The following is a 16,087-nucleotide window of genomic DNA, read 5'->3' as shown; positions in this document are numbered from 1 at the left end:
CAGAGTAACTGGGAAAATGCTTTCTAGTCAAATGGATTTAAGAAGCAAACTGGTGTAGCTATCCTAATATCTAAAAAAATAGACTTTGAACTAAAATTAATCAAAAGTGATATAGAAAGATATTACATATTCATCACAGGAAAAAATCCATCAAGATGAAGTCTCAGTTTTGAACACTTATGCCCCAAATACAAGGGTACCCACATATGTAAAAGAAAAATTACTAAAGCTTAAATAGCAGCACATGAAAACCCATACAGTAATAGTGGAAGACTTCAGCTCCCCACTCTTACCAATAATTGACAGGTCTGCAAGACAGAAACTTAACAGAGAAATAAGGGAACTAACAGACATTATGACTAAAATGGATTTAATAGACATCCACAGAACATTCCACCAAACACAAGGAGAATATACCTCCTTCTAAGCACCCCATGGAACCTTCTCTAAAACTGACCACATACTTGGTCACAAAGCAAATTTCAACAATACAAAAAAAATTGGAAGAACCTCCTGTATTTTATTGGACCACCATGCCTTAATGTTAGAATTCCACAACAACACAAATTACAGAAAGCCTATAAACTCATGGAAACTGAACTATGCTCAACTAAATAACCACTGGGTCAAGGAAGAAATAAAGAAATTAAAGACTTCAAAGAATTCAATGAAAATGAATGTACAACATACCCAAACTTTGGGACAGTATGAAAACAGTATTAAGAGGAAAAATCATAGCACTAAATGCTTACATAAAGAGGTTGGAGAAATCTCACGCTAACAACTTAACAGCACACCTAAAAGCTCTAGAAGAAAAGGAGGCAAACTCACCCAGGAGGAGTAGATGCCAGGAAATAATCAAATGGAGGGCTGAAATCAATAAAATGGAAACAAAGAGAACAGTACGAAGAATCAATGAAACTAAGAGTTGGTTCTTTGAGAAATCAACAAGATAGACAAACCCTTACCCAAACTAACTAAAAGGCAGAGAGAGAATGTACAAATTAACAAAATCAGAAATGAAAAGGAAGACATAGCAACTGACAATGAGGAAATTCAGAGAATCATCAGGTCATACTGCAAAAAACCTGTACTCCACAAAATTGGAAAATCTAAAAGCAATGGACACCTTTCTGGAAAGCTACCATATACCCAAATTAAATCAAGACCAGATAAACAATTTAAATAAACCTATAACACCTATGGAAATAGAAGCAGTCATTAAAAGTCTCCCAACTAAAAAAAGTCCAGGTTCAGATGGTTTCAGTGCAGAAATCTACAAAAATTCCAAAGAAGAGCTAATACTAATACTCCTCAAATTGTTCCACACAATAGAAACAGAAGGAACATTGCCAAACTCTTTCTATGAGGCTACAGTTACCCTGATTCCCAAACCACACAAATATGCAACAAAGAAAGAGAATTACAGACCAATCTCCCTCACTAACATTGATGCATAAATACTCAATAAAATACTAGCAAACCCAGTCCAAGAACACATCAAAAAATCATCCATCATGATCAAGTAGGCTTCATCTCAGAGATGCAGGTATGGCTCAATTACGAAAATGTGTCAATGTAATCTATCATATAAACAAACCGAAAGAAAAAATCACATGGTCATCTCATTAGATGCTGAAAAAGCCTTTGACAAAACCCAACACCCCTTCATGATAAAGGGTCCTGGAGAGATCAGGAATACAAGAAACATACCTAAACATAATAAAGGCAATTTACAGCAAGCAGACAGCCAACATCAGATTACAAGTAGAGAAACTCAAAGCGATTCCACTAAAATCAAAAACAAAACAAGGCTGTCCACTCTCCCCATATCTATTCAATATACTACTTGAAGTTCTAACTAGAGCAATAAGACAACAAAAGGAGATCAAGGTGATACAAACTGGAAAGGAAGAAGTCAAACTTTTGCTATTTGCAGATGATATAATAGTATACATAAGTGACCCCAAAAATTCTACCACGGAATTCGTACTGCTGATAAACACCTTAACTAATGTGGTAAGATACAAGATTAACTCAAAAAAATCAGTAGCTCTCCTACACAAATGCTAACCGGGCCGAAAAAGAAATTGGAGAAACATCGCCCTTTCCAATAGCCACAAATAATGTAAAATACCTTGTGATAATTCTAACCAAACAAGTGAAAGACCTGTATGACCAGAACTTTGAGTCCTTGAAGAAAGAAATTGAAGAAGATATCAGAAAATGAAAAGATCTCCCATGCTCATAGATAGGTAGAACCAACATGCTAAAAATGGCAATCTTACCAAAAGCAATCTACAGATTCAATGCAATCCTCATCAAAATCCCAACACAATTCTTCACAGACCTGGAAAGAACAATACTCAACTTCATATGGAAAACCAGAAAGCCTAGGATAGCTAAAACAATCTTTTACCATAAAGCAGCATCTGGAGGCATTACCATACCTGACTTCAATCTCTACTATAGAGCTATAGTATAAAAACACTTGGTATTGGCAGAAAAACCGACATGTGGACCAATGGAATCTAATTGAAGATCCTGACATTAATCCACACACCTATGAACACCTGATATTTAACAAAGAAGCAAGAACTGTACAATGGAAAAAAACATCTTCAACAAATGGTGCTGGCATAACTGGATGTCAACATGTAGACGATTGTAAACAGATCCATATATATCACGATGCACAAAACTCAAATCCAAGTGGATCAAAGACCTCAACACAAATCCAGCTACACTGAAGCTGATAAAGGAGAAAGTAGGAAGTAGCCTAGAAAGAATTGACTCATGAGACTACTTCCTAAATATAACACCAGTAGCAAAGACACTGAGAGCAACAATTAATAAATGGAACCTCCTGAAAATGAGAAGCTTCTGTAAGGCAAAGAACACAGTAAATAAGACAAAACTACAGCCTACAGAATGGGAAAAGATCTTTGCCAACCCCACATCTGACAGAGGACTGATCTCCAAAATATATAAAGAACTCAAGAAATTAGACAGCAAAATACCCAACAATCCAATTAAAAAATGGGTTACAGATTTAAACAGAATTCTCAACAGAAGAATCCCAAATGGCTGGCTGAAAGACATTTAAGGAATTGCTCAACATCCTTATCATCATGAAAATGCAGATCAAAAGGACTCTGCAATATTATCTTACACCTGTCAGAATGGCTAAGATCAAAAACACTGAAGACAGCTTATGTTGGAGAGTAAATGGAACAAGGGGAACACTCTTCCACTGTCACTGGGAGTGCAAACTTAATACAGCCACTTTGGAAATCAGTATGGTGGTTTCTCAGAAAACTGGGAATCAATCTACCTCAAGACCCAATGATACCACTCTTAGGCATATACCCAAGGGGTGCTCAAGCATACCACTAGGACACTTTCTCAACGATGTTCATAGCAGCATTATTCCTATTAGCTAGAAACTGGAAGCAACATAAATGCCCCTCAACTGAAGAATGGATAAAGAAAATGGGGTACATATACACAATGGAGTATTACTCAACTGTAAAAAACAAGGACATCATGAAATTTGCAGACAAATGGATGGAAGTAGAAAATATCCTGAGTGAGGTAACCCAGACTCAGAAGGACAAACATGGTATTACTCATTCATAAGAGGATACTAGATGTAAAGCAAAGGATAATCAGAGTACAACCCACAGCTCCAGAGAAGCTACGAAACAAAGAGAACCCTAAGAAGGATGTACTAATCACCTTGGGAGGGGGAAACTGAGGAGACCTTGATAAGTAAACTGGGGATCAGGGGCAATAGAGGGGAGGGGATGGGGGATGAGAGAATCCACAAGGATGACCCCAGATTAGACTACTAGCAATAGTGGTGAGAATGCCTGAACTGGCCTACCCTGGTAATCAGAGCAGTGAATACCTTAACTGTCATCATAGAGCCTTCATCCAGTAACTGATGGAAGCAGATGCAGAGATCCACAGCCAAGCACCAGGCTGAGCTCCAGGAGCCCAGCCGAAGAGAGGGAAGAGGGATTATATGAGCAATGGGTTCAAGATCATGATGTGGAAATTTACAAAGACAACTGAATCAATCTCAAAGGAACTCACGAACTTTAGACCACAGCCAACAGCTGTGGATCCTGCATGGGACTGGACTAGACCCTCTGCATATGGGAGACTGTTATGTAGCTGGGTCTGTTTGAGGGGCCCCTGGCAGTGGGATCAGGATCTATCCCTGGTGCATGAGCTGGCCTTCTGGATGCTATTACCTATGGTAAGAAACCTAGCTTACTCCTGATAAATCGGGGTGGGCCTTGGTTCTGCCTTAACTGATTGTACCAGGCTTAACTGTCTCTCCATGAGAGAACTTACCCACTTGGAGGAGGGGATGAGGGGTGGCGAGGACAGCAGTCAGAGGGAGCGGGAGGAGGAATGAGAGGGGGATCTGTGGATGGTATGTAAATTGAATAATTTTTTTTTAAATAATGAACTTGATGCCAATGACAAAATGATGTCATTTGTGGAAGATATCTCAAGTCAGGATAGCCTTCAGGCTGCCATAGATTTACTGTTCTGCAGTGAACTAGAATAGCAAGTGGAGTAAAAGGACACAAAGCAATACGCATTCGGGGAAGGGAAAGAGCAGGAGAAAGTTTAAAACTGAATAAAAGGTTGTAATAGTTGAAGATGTTAGTCTCATAAAAGAAAAATCTCTTATTCTGCACTGGGGCAATGAGAAAGATCCTGAACATCATACCTTCAAATTGTGAAAGAGAGTTTATTTCAAAGGATACTGCCTGAACTAAAAAGTGATAGATTTCTTTGTTCAAAAACAACTGCCAAAAATGATTTTACAGATTCAGCCATCAATACATGCAGAGACTGCCATATATAGCTGTGGTCCAAGGGTACCAAACTATATCCCATTCTGGCAGCATAACTTGACAGCATCATCCATGTGTTACTAATTTTTCAGGCATTAAAAAAATGCAAGATTGGTTGGATTGTGGAGTCTTGTCCCACAGTTCCAAAGAGCTTGGTCAAGCAACATGTGGCAGAGTTGGAAACCTTTCAAGGGGCCTCTGAAAGGCCATTGCATGAAACATTTTTTTGTTAGACTTACTCATTTTATTTCATGTATATTTCTCCTGCATGTATGTATATGTGCACCACATGCATGCTTTGTGTCCAAAAAAGTCAGAAAAGGACATCAGATCTTCCACAACTAGAGTTACAGATAGTGGTGAACCACTGTGTGGGGGCTAGGGATAGAATCCTGGTCCTATGGAAGAGCAACAAGTACTCTTAACTGCTGAGTCATCTCTCCAGGCCCTTGCAGGAAGCTTTGAAAAGGGTGCCTAAGTTGTAACCCAGACTCCAAGACATTGGTTACCAGGACCATGGGAATTCCATCAAAGAAAGTTGCATGCATGGAGTGGAACAACTTCAAGATGGAGAGTGTGTATGCTGCAGGAAATAGATCTAGAAGGGCAAGACTACCTAAGACCTTTGGAAACAGGATGATTCCATCGTGAGCACAATATGCAGGACATGGGGCTGTTGAATTTGGTATTGGCCCTGTTAGACTTCAGTCTTGCTTTTGGTTGACCTTTTCTTATTATGTCCTCCTTGCTCCTTTTTATGTAAAATTGAAATTTTTTTCATACAATATATTCTGATTATGGTTTCCCTGCCCCCAACTCCTCCCAGATCCCCCCCACACTTCCCCACACATCAAAATCCACACTCTTTCTCTCTCTCCTTAGAATACAAACAGACATCTAAAAATGATAATGAAAGAAAAGATAAAATAAAAACAAACCAGAATAGGACAAAAGAAACAAGTAAACAAATAGAAAAAAAAAAAGAGCCATAGAGAAAGCACAAGAAACACATATAGACACTGAGACACACATATTTGCATGCACAGGAAAACCATAAAAACAAAATTGGAAGAGACAGTACATAAGAGAAATAACTATAAGGAAAATATAGCCTAGACAAAGCATTATAAGACAAAAAACCTCTAAGAGTTTATTTTACATTGGCTATCTACTGCTGGGCATGGGGCCTGCCCTTAAGTGTGGTTTGTATACTCAGTGAGACTCTGTTGGAGAAAAGTAATTCCTCCTTTGCAAATGGTGGTCAGTTGGACATAACTTCTGGGATAGGAATTGGGGCTTGTGTCTACTTCCCTTCTCAGTACTGGAACCCTATGTGGCCTAGATCTGTGCAAGTCCTGTGCATGCTGCCACAGTATCTGTGAATTCATATGTGCATCAGTCCCACTGTGGTTAAAAGGCCTTATTTCCATGGTGTCTTCCATTTCCACTGGCTTTTACAACCTTTCTGCCTTCTCTTCCACAAAGTCCTCTGAGCCCCGAGGAGAGAGATTTTGATGGAGACATTCCATTTAGGATTGAGTATTCCAAGGTCTCTCATGCTCTGCACATTGTTCAGCTGTGGGTCTCTGAATTTGTTCCTATCTACTGAAGAAGGAAATTTCTCTGATGATATCTGAGCAATATATTGATCTATGAGTATAGCAGAATGTCATTATAAGTCATTGTATTACTGTGTTCTTTTTTTGAGAACAGTAGCATTTTCTTTTCTCCTAGATCCACAGCCTATCTAGTTTCAGGTTCTTAGCTACCAAGGCAGTGTCAGGGATGGACTCCATCTCATGGATTGGGCCTTAATTCCAATCAGCTAGTGGTTTGATCAGCTAGTTTTTGCATAAATTTTGTGCCATTCTTGCACCAGCATATCTTGCAAGAAGGTCACCATTGTAGATTGCAGGGTTTGTAACTGGGTTGATATTTAACTTTCTCCTTTGACATGTGCAGAGTTCCTTTCAGAACCATAAACAGCAGTCAGTAGGGGTGAAGGCCGTAGGCAGACCAGTGAGACTTCTCCGTCCCTGTTCAATGGATTATGCACATATTACTGCAGCTTTGGAATGGAAATGTTTACTCTGTGGTATTATATATCAGAAATATAATTTGATTTATAGGGACTCTCAGCAAAGAAACTGCCTTGACTCTCAGACAATGTTGGGCTTGATAAAGACTGGGGAATTTTAAACTTGGAATGAATGTATTTTGTTTCGTGGGATGGCCAAAACCTTATGGGGTCCAGAGGTAGATGCTGTGGTTTGAATAAGAAATGTCACCCACAGGCTCATGTGTATTGAGCACCAGCTGGTAGAACTGTTTTATAAGGTTGCCAGACCTTTAGGAGATGGAGCCTTGCTGGAAAATGGGTCACTGAGTTAGGCCTGGAAGTTTTGTAGACTAGCCCAAATTTGCATTCACTCTCTGCTTCTTGATTTCAGATGCAAAGTCACCAGCAACCTCTGGCTCCTTCTCTAACATGATGAACTGTAGCATACCCTCAAATGGTAGGCCACCATAAACCCCTGTTCCTTTAAATGGGTTCTTTCCAGGTGTTTGGTTATAGAAAAGTAACCAAAAAAATATGTACGTACATCATTGTCTCCAAATTATTTCCTTCCTTCCTTTTCCCTTGACCTCATTGCAATCACTGTTCAGAACAAGTTTACCAGAGACCCCCATGTTACAAATTGCAATGCTTAATTCTTAGTTCCTTGTCAAAACTGTGGTATCTTCAGTGTTGTTAGTTCACTTATTGTCTACTCTCTCTTCCTTGAATCACCTTCTTCTCTGCTAGTTTTCTTCCTTCTTTTCTTGGTTCTTCTCATTTTCTTTCTTGGGCTGTATACTTTGTCTCATGCTTAATGAAGTCTTGTTACAAAATTCTGGGTACTATATCTCTCATAATATATTCAATTTTATTATTTATCGTTGACTTTCATGTCATTTATTTGGGGAATGGAGGAAGCTATGAGTAAGTGAAGTCCTGAGTAAATGTATATTTTGACATGGGCACGGCCTGTCAAGGACCCCAAGATCTCAGACCCAATGGGCACAGCCATTACCCATATGGGCCAGGCTCAAGAGGGCTGGGCAAAGCTCTTCCCAGGGATCCAAGTATGAGGGTTTTATGAATGATTGATTGGTGTTCATAAAGACTAGCAACTGCAGCTTCTTTCTCCAGGATGTTTACAGCCTAGATCCCTAGCCTACAGAGACCACCTACAGAGGTGTCCTACTAAGACAGCTAACTCCCCGACCCTGTGGTCTCCAAATAAACATGTTGAGGTTCCAAGTTGCTGAAGTAGTAGTAGCAGAAGCCTCCCTGATCCCAGCTTCACTGTCTGTGTGTCTGTCCTTTCTTCATTCCCGTGCCACCCCCTAGCCAGGGTTCCAGGACCCAAGCCACACAGGCCACAGCAACTTCTAATGTAACATCAGTACCAATCTACTCTAATGTACAATCATCTCTTATCTACAGTAGCTTTCCAGATGGTTCCATCCTCCTTTGTTCTGTATATTCTCAACACGGAAGACAGAGTGAGCCAATTCAAATCCACATCAAATTAAGCTACTGTGCTGGCTAGTGTTATGTCAACTTGACACAAGCTAGAATCATTTAGGAAGAGGAAACCTCAATTTAGAAGATGTCTCCTCATGATTGGTTCCATGGGCAAACATTTGGGCCATTTTATTGAATAATGATGACTATAGGTAGGCCACGCTCATTAGGAGCCAAGTCAATGAGGGCAGTGCTACCCCTGGCAGGTGGTCCTGGATGGTATAAGAAAGCAGGCTAAGCAAGCTAGTAAGCTGCACTCTTCCACAACCACTGCTTCATTTCCTACCTCTAGGTTCCTGTCTTGAGTTCCTGTCCCAGTGTCCCTTGTATGATGGACTACAAGGGGTAAGACTAAATAAACCCTTTCCTCCACAAGATTTTTATGCCCACAATATTTAATCACAACATCAGAAACATAACTAAGATAGCTATTTTCTGTTGGATGATATCATCTCTTAGTAAAAGCCAAAAGTGTTAAAGCAAACTTCAAAGCCCCAATTATCTCAGCATCACTTCCATTCTTTGAATTTATCTCTCACTATGCCTATCCTTGTTCTCAAATATATTTATACTAGTCCTGTGCTATTCCCTCAGTTACATCAGGTATGATCCAACATCAGGACCTATACACAATCTTTAAATGTTCTACGTCTAGATAGATGCCAATGTAGATTTCTCATTTCCTTCAGGTCTTTTCTCAAGATTCTCCTGCCTAGGCCACTGGCTCTAAACTTTTATCTCTCCAATAATATTATCTAGTCTCTGTTTTTCTCTTTTATTTTTATTCTCATAATTTATAATTTAACATACAATATGCTTTAATCAATTCAAGATGGCATAGCAAAATACCATAGACTAGACATCTTAAAGATAAGTATATTTATCAGAGTTTTCAAGGGCATAAAATCCAAGATCAAGATGCAGACAAATTAGAGTTCATTTTGAAACCTTTTCTCTTGGCCTATAAACATCACTAATGACTTCATGGCTCACATATTTACCCTTTCCCTTATCAGGGGAATGGGATGGAGAAACCTCTCGAGTGTCAGCAGGTTTTGGAAGAGCACTAATCCCATCAGACCAATGCCCCATTCTCATGGCCTCATCTAAGCATAATTATTTCCTTCAAATCCCATCTCTAAATTCCATCACATTTTAGATTTGGATTTCAACCTATGAATCTGTGGAAAGATACAAACATTTAGTATATGACATTGCATACATATTCCATAGTATGTCTTACTGATCCAGTCAGTAACATAACATATGCAATACTAAATGTCTGACTGTTCTTGCTTATCATTTGCCTTCCTTATTGGAATTGATGTTTTATAAAGTTTAGAAATTGTATTCGCTGTGTTCACTATTTTAATCCCTGTGTTTTCAGTAATACTTGGCAAGCGGTATGGACTCAATAAATATTTACAGATTAAGTGGATGAAATAAACAAATTAATTGTAGTTTGATGTAAGCACTAAGCAGCAAAGAAACAGACTGATTGACCAGAATGGAGGCCATCAACCTTGGCTGGCTGTTCAAATCACAGTAGGAAGTATTTGCAAATACAGATGCTTAGAAATCAACCTCCAAAATCCTGCCTTACTTGGTCTAGAAGGGGTCTGGTTATTGTTTTATTTTTGATGTTCTCTAAGTGGTTCTCAATGAGAAACAAAGCTGAGAACCAATGAGTTTGAAACTAACTGGAAACATGAGAAGCTACTGAAAATAAAATACACAGGGAAGATTTAATCTTCTTCTGAGATGGTATCATTTATATAGAAACTTGGAGGAAATAATAAAGCACAGGCAATTTGGGGGCCAGGAGGAGAGTTCAGTTCCTGGCAGAGGGTCAAAAGAGTGAAAGCATTGGAGTACAATTGAGTTTGGTGTGTTCTCAGAACAGAAGGTTATTGTATGTGCTACAAAGCAGGAAGAAAGAGTGGGGCAAGATGAGATTAGAAAGGTACTCAGGAACTACATTATGCTGGACTCAGTAAACCGTGCAAACTAAAAAGATATACTTCATGAGATGAGAGCTGTGAGATTTTTGAGGATGATGTGATCTGATCTACTATGTTGCATAAAGGCACCAGTAAACACAGAAAGAACCCAGGAGGCTACTTTGGTAGTCCAAGAGCCTGAGCTGGGTTAATGGCTAAAGATGCTCCATGCTGTCTAGATGGCAGAAGTCTGAGTGGCATACAAATCCACTCCACTCAGGAAACTCACATAGATGGCCAGTGGTTCCAGAAAATTTCAACATTTTGGAATGTAGCTAATTCTGTGACCAGTCAATTCCAAGGTTGGACTCTGCATGCTCTGATTTGCCCAGGCCTTCCTAGTTGATCAGGTAGTAGAAAAGGAGCTATATACCTAGCAAATAATCTAATCTGAAGGAGATTCTTGTTTTAAGTAATAGCATTTCCTTGTATAAATTTTAAAGAACTCCACTAATTTGCAGTACTTACTCTTTTCTAGTTTCTGGGATATTAAGACTTGAACACACATAGAAGTCACTGAAGAGAGAACAAGTATCCATAGGGAGATATAAACAAAAATGAGCAACTGTTATCTTTTGCTTGACACTCACTTTATGCTGACCACTGTCACGTGTTTTGCACATATTCCCATTTAGTCTCTACCATAACTCAATGGTGTAGGGAATATGACATCCCATGATAATGATGACAATAATAGTGACTAACATTCACTGAGTGCTTAGTATCAGCCAGTTATTAAGCAAGGTGTTTTGAAATATATAACTTAGGTAAATGTTCATTCTACAGATGAGGATAACTATGGTCAGACAGGATAAATGATTTATCTCAAGTCACAGAACTAGGCAGTCACAGTTCAGATAGTCAAACATCTTAGATCGTAAATCTTAGAGTTACAAGAATTCACAGCAGATGGCTCCTGTATTGCTCAGAAGATACATGTTTACAGTGAACAGGCCATGGCAGACTACACACAAGGAGATAAGAAGGAAGAGCATCATGAGAGGGCTAGAAAATGGCCCCACTTGGTTGCAGTTGAGGGTGTATAATGGGGAATAATGGTTCATTGGCAAGGTAGTTCTGCCAATCACTTGTGTCAATCAGGACCTGCAGCCTCCTATCAAAATTGTCACTCAGCTCTTCATCATGAAGTACTTGACTTTTTAAAGTCTCCATCTCTCAACACTAATCAGAAAAGCTTCTTCTTACAGCAGATGGTGATGAACATAGACAGCCACAACTGGTCAATGTGTACAGAATAAGGGACTTAGGAGTGCTCAGCCCTAAGTGGGACATCTGTAGTAAACTTTACTCTCAAAGCTCAGGGTAAGTTAGTAGAAGAGGGGCCAGAATGATTGTAAGAGGCAGAGGTGGTAGATTACTTCAAGAAAAGAGTGTTTTCTGCACACAGCATGGCAGATGCACATATGAAATCACAATAATTATGGCAGCATGCACAAGACCTCCATAAGCTCAAGTCAAACAAAATCCCAACATGGAGGGGGGGAAGTAGTCAAGAAGTCCCACTCATCGCCACAGAGATATTGCCATTTGATGGCTTCTGGGAGAGAGGGAGAGTCAGTTTTCTCTAATAGTATATCCTCTAGTATATTGACGACACTCCAGAGGAAGACATCCCAGAGTAGATGGACAATACAAATTGGACATGATGGGATTTTTAAATGAGAAAGACAGAGAAAGAGACAAAGAGAGAACATGAAGTTGGGTAGATAGGGAGGTAGGGGTGGATCTGGGAGAAATTGTGGGAGGAGTAAATTTGTTCAAAATACATTGTAAACAATTCTCAATGAAAGAATAAAAATATCAAAAAGATTCATAGCCCCACTCCAAGTTACAACAAAGAATACACTGTGCAATTCAAACCTTGATGAATAGTAAGTTGGCTCATGATAAGTCAGTAAACTGATAGCTTTTCAATCTTATTTTTCTTTGGGGGGCATTTAGGATACTGACAAAATACTTGAAAAAAAGACAAGAGGATGAAGAATCCCAGCACTGCTCATCAAGCCAACAAAGAAAGTTCATCTCACAATAGTATGTGTAATAGTATGTGCCATGATCTAAATACCTATCAGTATCAGGTTGGTGAGACAAAGTATGAAACAACTGCAAACAATAACACTGTATTTTGGAAATAAAGTAAAACTGTGTGTTCTGACAAGAAAAGATGTTTCCAAAATGTGTTAAGTGTGGGGGAGGTTATCCTAGAGCTCTTTATATATTCATCATACTAGCCGAATATATCTAGCTGGGTGCCAGAATGATATATGGACTTTCACTTTCAGTGTACACTATTGACCTTTATAACAAACCCATAATGTCTTTGTAATTAGAGAAATAATACTCGTATTTCCATTGTGCAAGACAAACAAGCAAAACCTCCTTCTTAGATTTTCCTTATCCATCTTGTCTTTTATAACAGTCATATGTTGGATTCAGTAATGCATTTGTGAATTTTCTCCTATGACTTTCCCATGAATGAACTGAAATAAAACAACAATGTCTTAACCAAACTATAATATAGCTAAATGGAGTGGCAATTGATTAAAGAATTTTACCCACAGCATAGGTGGCAACCAGTAGAAAGGTCTCCAGAGAAGGACCACGGGGCTTTTCCAACTTCATTAATAATTTAAATGATATATAAAATGTACTTACCACGTCTGAAGATGACTCAAAGCTGGCAGAGTATCAGATACGTTGAAGAACAAAATTGAGATTCAGAGTGAACTAAGATGGGCTGAGATACCAGGCTAAAATTAAAAAAGGTGAAATTTAAATAAGATAAAGAAAAATTACTCAACAAAAACCTTAAAAATCCATTTTATGACACTGGGAGAAAGGACAGTGTCTCAAAAGCAGCTCACATACAAACTGACCAAGCAACCAAGAAAGGTTTATGGTTTGACTGGACCCACAAGCATAATTTGAACCAACAGTTCAATGAAGGTAGCATATTTAGCTGGTAAAGTGCCGGAGTACCATTTTAGGATGTATTAACTAAAGTACTATTTCTAGATCTGAAACATGCTTGTTGTCCTACAGCCTAACATTCCTCCCTAGTATGTCTTGTTCAGTTCTAAACAGCACATTTTTAGAGGGTCATTGGGAAAAAAAGTAACACCTCCCAAGAAGAGACAGAAGATTGAGGAAAAAACAAAACACAGCCCATAGCAGGAAAAGGTTTGGAAGAGACTTGGAGCCTGTGAAGCAGGATGGTTATATACAGCGCACTCACTTGCCTTCAAATCTCTACTGCTTTCATTTGATACCCCCTTTTCTTGGGTGACTTGGGCGAAAAGACCACTGCCACCCGGTGGCGGCAAAAAGGCAGGTTGCACAATAAGCCAGTCAGAAAGCTTTTCTGACCTTGAGAAGGTCTTGCTGGAAGCTGGGCTGGCTGATAAGGCGAGAGGATTTCAAATCCTAGCTGCATGAACTGATACCAGGGGCAGAATTGTCCTAATGAGGTCTCTTTCAGCTACAAGGGACTACATTTCTTTTCCCAAGTCACTGTGATATGATTCCTTTCTGTGTGCCCTCTACTGTACAATGAACCCACACTCTGCAGTCCACAGAGTGTTAAATTCACTTCTGCAACACAAACTTCTAGGTACTCTCTGAAATGGCAAGCACACGTCTGACTTGGGGACAGAGTCCTTGCTGTTCTTTCTGCTTATAACATTTTCCCTTGAGGTGCCTACGTGGTTCACGCTATCACCTCCTTCAAGGCTCACCTCAGATCACCTACTCAGTGAGACTTTCTCTGACAACTCATTTGAAGTCTATATTGTGCAGGTTTCTTTCTACATACACGCTGACAATTCCAATCACTTCACATATTTAATATGACACAATATTGTTTTTGATGGTTTATTTTGGTTTCTTCTCTCTTTTGGACTGTAAGTTATTTACCTGTGGATATGTAGTCCTCATGTCTGATGTGTGTGAGGGGAGACGTTCATACTCAGCTTCTAGCATACTGGCAAACCCATAGGAAGTGTTCAGTAAATATCTGAAGGACTGCCTTCCAAATCCATACTTTTTCTGATCTGATTATCTCAACAACAATCATGTGCTAGCAAAAACATAAAAATTTAGTTGAATAAAAAAAGGAATTTCAATTTTACAGCTGGCTTCCAAACTGATAACAAGAAGTTTAATACTGTGTAAGAAGATTAGAGATGCTTTTGTGTATTTTTTCTCCATTTCCTTGATTTGTCATGCAACTATATCACATTACTGATTAACTGATGATAATAATTATAGTAGCTAATATCAACTGAGTGATAACAATATACTAGCATTGTGATAAACACTTTACTTAACTAAGATATTTAGTCCCTATAGTAGTCCTTTGAAGTTGGAACTACTAAAGTTCCTATCTTAAAGACCAGAAAACTGAAAAAAAGGAGCTATCAAGTCCTGGCCATGGTCACACAATGTCAGACAAATTTCAAGGTGTATGTTATTAACCTTTGTCATCAATGTAAGATGAAAAACCTGATGATGATGATGATGATGATGATGATGATGATGATGAAAATAAAGCTAGTGTTGCTAGTCTTAATCATGCATCAGGAGCTATGCTAATTTTCACACACCATCTCATTTAAATCTTGAAATAACCCCAAGACATATACTATTATTATATGACTATTTTTCAACCCTAAACTACCTGTAATGTACTCAGCTACTCACAGCCCCACTTAGCATTTGCCTTGGTTTAATGAGACACATGCTTTGATTCTCTTTCTGCTCAGTAGGCCAGGGAAGCTGGAAAAGCTGTGAATAGCCTCTTAGTACTACTTGAACTTTTCACATCTTGGAGAGTAGGCCTCCAGAACATTTGAGGATTTCAGATCTCAGAATATACTTCTCGCTTACTTGCTTCCCCGATTCCCCTGCCAATTGCATTCCAAAGTATAGTTGAAATGCAGTTTTCTCCAGGAACCCATCTTTGGCCTTTCTGCCATGATCTCCCTCTCCTCTCTCTCTCCTCTCTCTCCTCCTCATCTTCTCTCTCTCTCTCTCTCTCTCTCTCTCTCTCTGTCTCTCTCTCTCTCTTCTCTCTCTCTCTCTCTCTCTCTCTCTCTCTCTCTCTCTCTCTCTCTCTCTCTCTCTCTCTCTCTCTCTCTCCAGTTCCAATTAACTACAATTACCCCCAGCTTTGTACTGCTGGATTTCTTTCCATTCAGCTAGACAGAATACAGCTGAAGAAAGCAGCTGAGTCCTGTGCTCGTTGGAATGTCCAAGTCAACAATTTCATGTAAATAGTAGCTTCTCAGTAATTATTGTGTTGATCTAGTCATAATGTCACAGTTGCACAAATGTTGTTTTTTTCAAGGCACTCTCATACATATTATCTCACCTCAAGCAGACCTGAGAAATAAGAAAAACAGGTCCGATTTTTCTCATGTTGATAGTTAAAGAATAGAGAGCCAGGGAGATTAACTAAGTTGTCTAAAGTCACATATCTGAGAAGTGAGACTGGCTCCGGGGACATTACACCCTGGAGTCTTTATACTAGACCACAATAATTCTACAGAAAGATGTTGATGGTGCAAACAATGCTAATAACCTTACTATAAAGATTTTGTCTTGATTCATTTATTGGAGCAAAG

The 16,087-nt window shown here is 39.1% G+C and overlaps 1 protein-coding gene across 3 annotated transcripts in view; it reads right to left on the bottom strand.

Moving 5' to 3' along the window:
- Positions 1–16,087, bottom strand: part of Pak3 (p21 (RAC1) activated kinase 3) — a 277,471-nt gene that overhangs the window by 213,155 nt on the left and 48,229 nt on the right. For 2 of the 3 annotated variants that reach the window (XM_028876944.1, XM_028876951.1), the window contains exon 2: positions 13,122–13,216. The exons of the other annotated variant lie outside the window; for it this stretch is intronic. The gene's annotated coding sequence lies outside the window, so the exon portion shown is untranslated. The remainder of the gene's footprint in view (positions 1–13,121; positions 13,217–16,087) is intronic. 3 annotated transcript variants of the gene reach the window in all.

This window comes from Peromyscus leucopus, chromosome X, assembly GCF_004664715.2.
Source record: "Peromyscus leucopus breed LL Stock chromosome X, UCI_PerLeu_2.1, whole genome shotgun sequence".
Taxonomy (NCBI): domain Eukaryota; kingdom Metazoa; phylum Chordata; class Mammalia; order Rodentia; family Cricetidae; genus Peromyscus; species Peromyscus leucopus.
This window is presented reverse-complemented; position numbering and strand designations above follow the sequence as displayed.